Source organism: Pyrgilauda ruficollis, unplaced genomic scaffold (assembly GCF_017590135.1).
Source record: "Pyrgilauda ruficollis isolate IOZ18807 unplaced genomic scaffold, ASM1759013v1 scaffold246, whole genome shotgun sequence".
NCBI lineage: Eukaryota > Metazoa > Chordata > Aves > Passeriformes > Passeridae > Pyrgilauda > Pyrgilauda ruficollis.
This window is the reverse complement of record NW_024523778.1, coordinates 112884-122400: the sequence shown is the minus strand read 5'-3', so window position 1 is coordinate 122400 and position 9517 is coordinate 112884.

Genomic DNA, 9517 nt, shown 5'->3' with positions numbered 1-9517 from the left:
CCCGGCCCTGGGACACCTCTCCCCCCTCCCTCATGGCAGAGAATCCGGAGTGTCCCACTCCCACCTTAGACCGAGTTGGGAAGAGTTTGTTCAAATCCCTGGAAAAGTCTGGGAATCCCCCAAGCCCCAGAGGTGGCACCTGCGTGGCCACGTAGGTGTGAAGTGACATTTGTGACGCACCCACCCCCAGGGTGTGCAGTACCAGCTCAAACAGGGACTCATTCCTTCCCAAATTCCTCACTGTTTCCCGGCTATAAATCACAAATTGGTACCTGCTCCACTCTCCTGATCCACCAGTAATAGTTTAATACCACTATTAATCATTATTAATTATTCATGGAGTGCTTGTGCACTTAAGGAAATGAATGGCCTGGGACTGGCTGAGTGGCAGTGTTGGATTTCTAGTGGTTATCTCCCAATTAATTGGGAGATGCTTTCCGTGCACAAAACCAAAGAGTGCATCGCATTAATTTTTGATGGGGAAAAAATTCCAGAGATGAATTTACCATTAATATTAAACCGTCTGTGAATAAACATTGCATTAAAATGAAACTGGACTGTTCATGTGAGCACGCCTGTTGTGTTTACTTTCCTGCCAGCCCTTGGAATAAAGGCGTGGGAATCCATTCAGCAGAGGGAGCTGGGCTCCCTCCTCCTGGAAAACCCTGCTCCAGAGGGGCTGCAGGAACACAGCCTGCTCTGCCAAAGAGCTCTGGCCTGGGTTGGCTTGGAGGACACCTTGAGTCCCTTGGAGTCATTCCTGCTCCATACCATGGGCAGGGACACCTTCACTGGACAGGCTGAGTTCGCAGGGAACAATTCCCAATTCCCAGTGTCCCATCCATCCCTGCCCTCTGGCAGTGGGAGCCATTCCCTGTGTCCTGTCCCTCCAGGCCTTGTCCCCAGTCCCTCTCCAGCTCTCCTGGAGCCCCTCCAGGCCCTGCCAGGGGCTCTGAGCTCTCCCTGGAAGCTTTTCCCACCAGCAGGACCCAAAGAGCTGCAGCTCCAGCGATCTGAGGGATGGAGGGAGCAGCAGGAGAAACCCAGGGAGTTTCAGGAGCCATGCTGGGATGGCAGGGAGGAAAAAAGGTGTGGACAACATTCCACATGCTGATAAGGAAGCCTCTGATGCTTTGATGACTTCACCTTTTCCCAAAGATCCAACCTAAACCTCCCGAGGCTTTTCCCTCTTCTCCCATGACCCATTCCCAGGGAGCAGAGCCCGTCCCACCCATTCCCTGGGAACAGCTCTGGGACCTTCTGGGCATGGATACTGGCAGTGACTCCCTGGGAAGCAGAGGAGCAGGAGCACAAAGAAGCAATCCCAGCCCTGCCCAGCCCTTCTGGCATTTCTGGGATGAGCTGGCTCGGGAATTCTGCATAACAGTGGGAAAATCAGAGACAAGGGCTGCCACCGGGAGGGATCGCAGCAATAATTCAGGGTGGGGAGCAGCTCAGGGTGGGCAGGAGCTGCTGATCCTCCTCGGGAATCGCTGCAGGTGAAGCATCACCAGAAATGACAAACTGGGGAATGCGAGGAGGAGGAGGAGGAGGGGGAGGAGGGGGAAAAACCGTTGGAAGGATGAAGTAATCAGGCAAGGAAGGTGCTGCTCGCCCTCCCCTGCCCCGGGGGATTAGGAGCTGTGGGATGGATGTCGGGAGTGCAGCCGTGGGTCAGGAGAGGCTGGAATGTGTCTGAGTCACACAAGTGCTGGGATGCCACGGGGCGGGTGAGGATCGACGTAACTCAGAAAATGGGAATAACGCAAAATCCTGGCTGTTTCAGCAGGAGGACCGGATCCTGGAACAACCTCCCCATCCCTAAAACAATCCACAGGGAGCTCCAGAGCCCGGGCAGCCGCAGTCAGGGGCTGGTGGCAGAGCTGTCACAGCTGGGGAGCCCCATCCACAGCTCCAGGGAATCCTGGAATGCATTGGCTCGGAGCCCTTCCAGCTCCTCTCTCCGTGGGCAGGGACCTTCCCGGGTGTCCAGATTCCCTGGCATCCTGCTCCAGTGCCTCCATCCTCCCCTGCAGCCCTCTGGACACCGGGAAAGCACCTCCTGCCCTTCCCCTTGGGCTCATCCAACTGCTTGGAACCCAAACGGGACTTAGAGCCAAGCATTCCAACAAATCTGCATTTCTGCCCCATGGGCACGAGGAGCTGGGGAATTAAATCCTGCCTCGGGAAGAGCAGCAGTGGTGGCAGAGGTCAGGAAAAAAGTTATTTAAAAAAATCTGTGAATGGTGTAAAACGGGAGCAGGGACCTGGATCAAAACGTGAGGTTAAGGACAGAAGCAGGGAAAGAATTCAGAGGGAAAAAATAACTTTATAGAGCACGGGAAGTATAAAAACTGGGAGTGAGTAAAGCAGAGCAAAAGGAGAGTAAAAGTGAGCAAAGGCCACCGTGTCACCAACCCCCCTGGGGACAAATCCAGGGTGACCCAAGAGCAAAGGGAGGGAGGGAAGGAGGGATCTGGAAGTTTCGGGTGCTTTGGCTGAACTTTAGATGTGTGGAAGTTGTGGAAAGTAGGGCAAGGCATCAAATGAAGCCGTGCCCAGGTGAGCCACGGCCCGGCCCAGCCCCGGCTGCTGGAAAAGGAGCAAAGTCCGAACTTCCCCAAGCAGTGGCAATCAGCTGAAGGGGGTAAATCCCAGGTTTGTCGGGCGTGAGGAAGGGCTGCCTGGAGCTGCACAGCTGGGCAGGCTCCTCCTGCCCAAAACTGGCTGCAGGAGCCAGACTCAGCATTTCCAGGGGACGCTGAGCTGGGAAGGATGAAGCTGCCCCCGAGGAGGCAGGGAAGTCGTTCCAGAGGATCATTCCCAAAAATCAGCCGGGCAGGGCAGAGCCTGGGAGCTCAGGAGAGCAGGGCAGCCCCGGGAGCTGATGCCAAAGGGAAGGGCCCTGCTCCAGCTGCCCATCCTCTGCCACGCTCTTCCTGCTTTTTCCTGGAGCAGGGAACCAACCAGGCTTGGGTGCAGCACTGCAAAAATACATCCCAGCCCTGAGCCCCTCCTGTTAGAGATCATTTTCATTGACAGATGAATTTTCTGATTTTTCTCTCTTTTTTTTTTTTTTTTTTTTTTTAGGAACCCAAACGGGACTTAGAGCCAAGCATTCCAACAAATCTGCATTTCTGCCCCATGGGCACGAGGAGCTGGGGAATTAAATCCTGCCTCGGGAAGAGCAGCAGTGGTGGCAGAGGTCAGGAAAAAAGTTATTTAAAAAAATCTGTGAATGGTGTAAAACGGGAGCAGGGACCTGGATCAAAACGTGAGGTTAAGGACAGAAGCAGGGAAAGAATTTAGAGGGAAAAAATAACTTTATAGAGCACGGGAAGTATAAAAACTGGGAGTGAGTAAAGCAGAGCAAAAGGAGAGTAAAAGTGAGCAAAGGCCACCGTGTCACCAACCCCCCTGGGGACAAATCCAGGGTGACCCAAGAGCAAAGGGAGGGAGGGAAGGAGGGATCTGGAAGTTTCGGGTGCTTTGGCTGAACTTTAGATGTGTGGAAGTTGTGGAAAGTAGGGCAAGGCATCAAATGAAGCCGTGCCCAGGTGAGCCACGGCCCGGCCCAGCCCCGGCTGCTGGAAAAGGAGCAAAGTCCCAACTTCCCCAAGCAGTGGCAATCAGCTGAAGGGGGTAAATCCCAGGTTTGTCGGGCGTGAGGAAGGGCTGCCTGGAGCTGCACAGCTGGGCAGGCTCCTCCTGCCCAAAACTGGCTGCAGGAGCCAGACTCAGCATTTCCAGGGGACGCTGAGCTGGGAAGGATGAAGCTGCCCCCGAGGAGGCAGGGAAGTCGTTCCAGAGGATCATTCCCAAAAATCAGCCGGGCAGGGCAGAGCCTGGGAGCTCAGGAGAGCAGGGCAGCCCCGGGAGCTGATGCCAAAGGGAAGGGCCCTGCTCCAGCTGCCCATCCTCTGCCACGCTCTTCCTGCTTTTTCCTGGAGCAGGGAACCAACCAGGCTTGGGTGCAGCACTGCAAAAATACATCCCAGCCCTGAGCCCCTCCTGTTAGAGATCATTTTCATTGACAGATTCTGATTTTTCTCTCCTTTTTTTTTTTTTTTTTTACACTAAATTATTTGCCAGGCTTTATTTTTAAACCTGTGGAACCCACATAACCTGAATTTAAAAAGAATTTAAATATATATGTACATATAAAAATGATATTTTAATGTTTTATTTATATATAGAATTATATATTAAATAGATATTTATAAAATATATAAATATATTTATATACACATATTTTTATATATACATATATTCATATATTTTTCCCCCTTTCCATCTGGAAAGCCCCCCTTGAACTCATTCCATGAACCACATTCCCCATGACAGGGAATGAACCTAGTTCCTTACTCGATCCAAGGAAACTTAAATTAAGCTGGAAAAAATTTGGAGGAGAGCAGCTTCTATATTTATACAGCCACGAGTGGTGCAAACACGTGGCTGAGGTTCTGCTGGTGTAAAACTGAGCAGATATTTCAATTTTTATGAACAGTCCAGAGAGTTTCTGCAGGAATATTCCCTGCACGGGCTGCATGTGATCCATGCAAGGATTGGGAATTTCATGAGTTTGTCTGGGAATTTGCTACACACACAATCTGTGTCCTGGTTTTAATCCAGCTCTAAGGTGCTCTCCTCTCAATAATTGGTATTTTGGGTTCTTTCTGCCCCCCTGAGCTGGAGCTGGCTGGTGCTGAGCCTGTCATCCCCAAAGGGGTGTCTTTCCTTAGATCCTGTGTCCCGCTAAGGATTCCCAGAACTGGAGGGAAGGGAGACATCCCAGGGCAGCTGGAGAGGGGAATTCTGTCCCTGTGCCCCCCCAGGTGAGCCCCCCCCTGCAGAGCTGCCCCAGCCCCAGGATCCCAGCACAGGAGAGAACTGGAGCTGCTGCAGAGATCCAGAGGAATCCACGGAGCTGCTGCAGGGCTGGAGCCAGGCTGGGAGAGCTGGGAATGCCCAGCCTGGAGAGGAGAAGGATCCAGGGAGAGCTCAGAGCCCCTGGCAGGGCCTGGAGGGGCTCCAGGAGAGCTGGAGAGGGACTGGGGACAAGGATGGAGGGACAGGACACAGAGAATGGCTCCCAGTGCCAGAGGGCAGGGATGGATGGGATACTGGGAATTGGGAATGTTCCTGGCAGGGTGGGAAGGCGCTGGGATGGAATTCCCAGAGCAGCTGTGGCTGCCCCTGGATCCCTGGCAGTGCCCAAGGCCAGGCTGGACACTGGGGCTGGAGCACCTGGCACAGTGGCAGTGTCCCTGCCAGGGCAGGGTGGCACTGGGTGGGATTTGAGGTCCCTCCCAGCTCTGGGATTCCAGGGTGACTCCCTGGCTGCTCCATCCCACATTCCTGCCTGGGAGGGGCACACCGGGCTCCTCCCCAGGGCCGCTCCCCGCTCCTGCCCAGCTGTCCCCGGGCATGCCCCGCGCTCCCTCAGCGCCTCCGCTCCCAAACCTTCCAGCGGGACATTCCTGCTCCAGGACATTCCCTGTTCCGTGACATTCCCTGTTCCGGGACATTCCCTGCTCCGGGACATTCCCTGTTCCGGGACATTCCCTGTTCCGGGACATCCCTGCTCCAGGACATTCCCGCTCCGGGACATTCCCTGTTCCGGGACATTCCTTGTCCCGGGACATCCCTGTTCCGGGACATTCCTTGCTGCGGGACATCCCTGTTCCGGGACATTCCTTGTCCCGGGACATCCCCGCTCGGTGCCGGCAGCAGGGGAGGAGCTGACAGGCTGTAGGAGCATCCCCGGGCACAGCCAGCACATTTGCTTATCTCCGAGATAAGGAGGCTGTTTGCCGCCGGAATTCCTTATCGGAGCATGTGTTGTTCTGCAGGAGCGCAGTGCCTCCCGCCAGGGATAAATCCGGTGGCAAATGCGATGCTCTGACCTACATTTTATGTATATGATGTCTTCTTGTGCTGATAATGAGCACGGAAACCTTGATATATTAGCACTTCCCAGGCAATATTTTCCCCTGCCTCCCTCCTTGGGATGCTACGGAGCATTCTGGGAACAAGATGGATTTTCTTTAATTTCTGTGAAATATTGAACGCTCTGCAAACATTTCCATTTAAAAAACTACCAGGGAGCACTCTTTGATAGGAATCTTTAGAAATATTTTTTTTTTTTTTTTTCCTTTTTTTTTTTTTTTTTTTCCAGTTGGAGAGTGCTCACGAATTTACAGACGAAAACACGGATTGGAAAAATAACAACGGGGAGCCACTTTGTCCTTGGGGTTATTCCTGTTCCAGTCCCGGGTGTCCCGAGCCTCATTCCCAGCTGGAATGTGGCACTCCTGAATTTGGGAGGAATGTGGGGGGGTCAGCACCAGCGCTGCCCCAAACATCAGCTCCTCATTCCTTCCTGCATGGGCCAAAATGAATAAAACAGGAATGTCCCAAAGAAATCTCCCTTTCCCAGGAATCCCTTCTCAGGGACCCGCAGATGTTGCCAGGGGGGAGTTTTTCAATCTGCCACGATCCTGAAACACCAAAAAAAGGGAGAAATTCCCTGGAGAGAAGAGGGTCCTGTGGAGGATCCCAGCTGCTGTTTCCCACTCTGGCTGGAGTAATAATTGTCCCCTGCCCACCAGGAGCAGTCCCAGCTCCTTCCCTCCCCTTGTGCAGCGAGGCTGCTCCCTGAATAAGCGACTTTTTCTTACTCCAAGCGAGTTTTCTCTCTTTTATTTTTAAATAACCCATTTATTAAAATGTATCAAGAATAATTATAATTTCTTCAGAGTGGTTTCAAGCCTCCCATCTCTAATTATTCCAGTCTCCCGTCTGTAATTACTCCTGGCCTGCTTTAACTAACTCCCCGTTCCTCAGGGTGTCCCGTGCCCTGCTTTGAGGATGCTGAGCTGTCCCAACAGACCCAGACTCTTTATTTATTGCCTACCCAAAATTAGCAAGACTTTACTACAGGTGCAAGGCTGCCCTCAGATTGTGGAGGCTCTCACTGGTTTTTCATCCCCTGAAACTCCCCTCCCTCCCAGACCCCATTGCTGTTTTACCCGTGGGGTTCTCAAATGCCTCTGAAATGATGCAAAAACCACTCAGTGTTTACTAAAATCTCCCAGCTCTTTTTGTCTCATCCTTTTCTTGAGCGACTTAAGCATCTCTGACAAGAATTTCTTCAAGCCTCTCCTCCATCAGGGGCTTAATCCAGGAGCAAGAGATGAAAAAGAGATTTGGGTCAAGGCCTGCAAGAATTACACTCATTCCATCAGAGCCCAGGGAACAGGGCACAGTTCAGCTTCTCCAGCCCTCACCCGAGCAGGAGAGGCTCTCTGGGGGTTAAAGTATCACATTTATAAATCCCATGCAATAATTCCATCAAATAAACCTGAGCTTCAAAGCCTCACTCAGCTTAATTGAACCAATCCAAACAAGAATCCAGCTCGAGTCATCTTTTCCATTTGCCAGGCGAGCCTGGAGCAGGGAAAGAAGCCCCATTTCCTGCAGAAATTACTGCTGGGGAAACATTCCCTGCCTTTCCCCCGGCTCCTTTCCAGGGGTTCCATCTCATCACACTGACGCTGGCCAGAGCCTTTGCTGTCCTTCAGCCCCGCAGGAGCAGCAGGAAGGCCCTGCCCATCCCTGGACACGGATCAGAGCCTGCAGGGGCAGTGGGATGGGCTCAGGGCACCCCGCACAGCTCTGCTCCTCCCGAGGGCTCCTGGAAGTGAGATCCGGCTGGATTTCGGACTGCACAGCCCCACCTGCAGAGGGTTCCCTGGCTGCCAGGAGAATCCCAAGGTTCGGGGGAGGATCCTGGAATGGTTTGGGTGGGCAGGGACAGCTTCCCCTACCCCAGCCTGCTCCAAGCCCTGTCCTTGGACACTTCCAGGGATCCAGCCTGAGCCCACCCATGCGATTCCAGAGATGGAAGCACCCGGCACTGCCAGCTCCAGTTATCCCTGGAACCAGAGCATCCCACAGAATCTCTGAGCACCTTGGGGAGCTCAGGGCTCAGTTGGTGCCAGGGTGGTGGGGCCTTGGCAGCAGCCACTGCCACCCGAGGGGTCCCTCTGGGATTTCCATCCAGACTTCTCCTCCTCCAGCCGCTGATCCATGCCTCGGGATGGAAGCCAAGATCAGACTCAGCAGAGGGGAACCCCAGGTGTGTCCCAGCACAGTTCTGGTTTCTCTCAGAGTCCCTGGATAAGCCCAGGGGAAGATCCTGAGAGCCAAGCTGCCAAAGGAAAGCTCCACCCTGGAGCTCTGGGGCAGGGTCTGAGCGGCTGCAATTCCATTTTCCTTTCCTCCAGATGGGTCCCACCCCTGCAGCCCCCTGGCACCCAGGGCCACGTCCCTGGCAGAGGGAGGGGAACCCCTGACCCACCCTGGGGCCCCCCCCTTGCAGCTGGATTTTTGGCTGTTTCTTTCTGTGCTTTTACCAGAGCTTTTCTGTGCTGTTACCAGAGGGCTCCTGTGCTATTTACTGTCACTAGGAGAAGCAGGAAAAGTCAAGGAAGCAATTTTCACCTCCTAATAACTTTTCCCCGTCGTGGACATGAGCCTTGAGTATTCTTTGACAACCAGGGGCCCAATTATTAGCTGCCACAGGGTCAGAAACCTCACCAGGCTTCAGGGGAGCTGCAGCAATTCACACGGGCTGAAAACATGTCAGGAAATCTTTGCAGCCAATTTGGGAAAAGCAGAGGTTGGAGCGAGTGAGAAACAGCAGATGCTGCAAACCCAAATTGTCAGTGCCCTTTAGCAGCTTTGGTCACCAGCCCTGCTGGGAAAAACCAGCTGGGGTTGAGGGAAACAGCTCAAGGAGTGGGTCCAACCATGCCCAGCACTGCCAAGGCCACCCTGACTGTGTCCCCAGGTGCCACATCCACAGGGCTTTTAAATTCCTCTTCCCAACTTCATAAATAAACCAAACCAGACAAAGCCACACTTCAGTCACTGGATCTGGCTCTAAAACCTCCAGACAATGTTGAAAACAGCCCCTGGGCAGAGGGCTTGGGGACATGGGACAGAGGGGTGATCAACAGACAAAATCTCCAAGTGTTTTGTGTTGGTAGCAGGGACAGGAAGGAGAGGATGAAGAAGCACAAGCTGCTGGCACTTCCACAAGTTTTGGAGTCACTGGGAGCTCCGAGGGCTCTTGTCTCTCCCAAGGATGGGAACATCCAGCTCCCCTTGCTGTCACCATTCCTGACTGTAACTTTGGGATTTCATAGCACCAACAAAATTCCAAAGCCCAAGTGACAGCTTTGAGCTCATGGACTGGAGCACCACAGAGGGTTGGGAAAGATCTTTAAGATCATCAGGTCCCACCATCAGCCAACGTCCAACCCCATCACCCGAGCTCGGGGCTGGAGGACACGGCTCTGGCACCGGGGCTGGGCAAACCTGCCGTGGTTCACACCTTGGCCAGGGCTGCCAGGGCTGTCCCCTGCCCCACAGGCAGCACAGCCTGGCACAGGCTGGGGGCAGGGGGCTGGAAAAGCAGGAATGAGGCAGCGCCTGCCACGCTGCGTGAGTC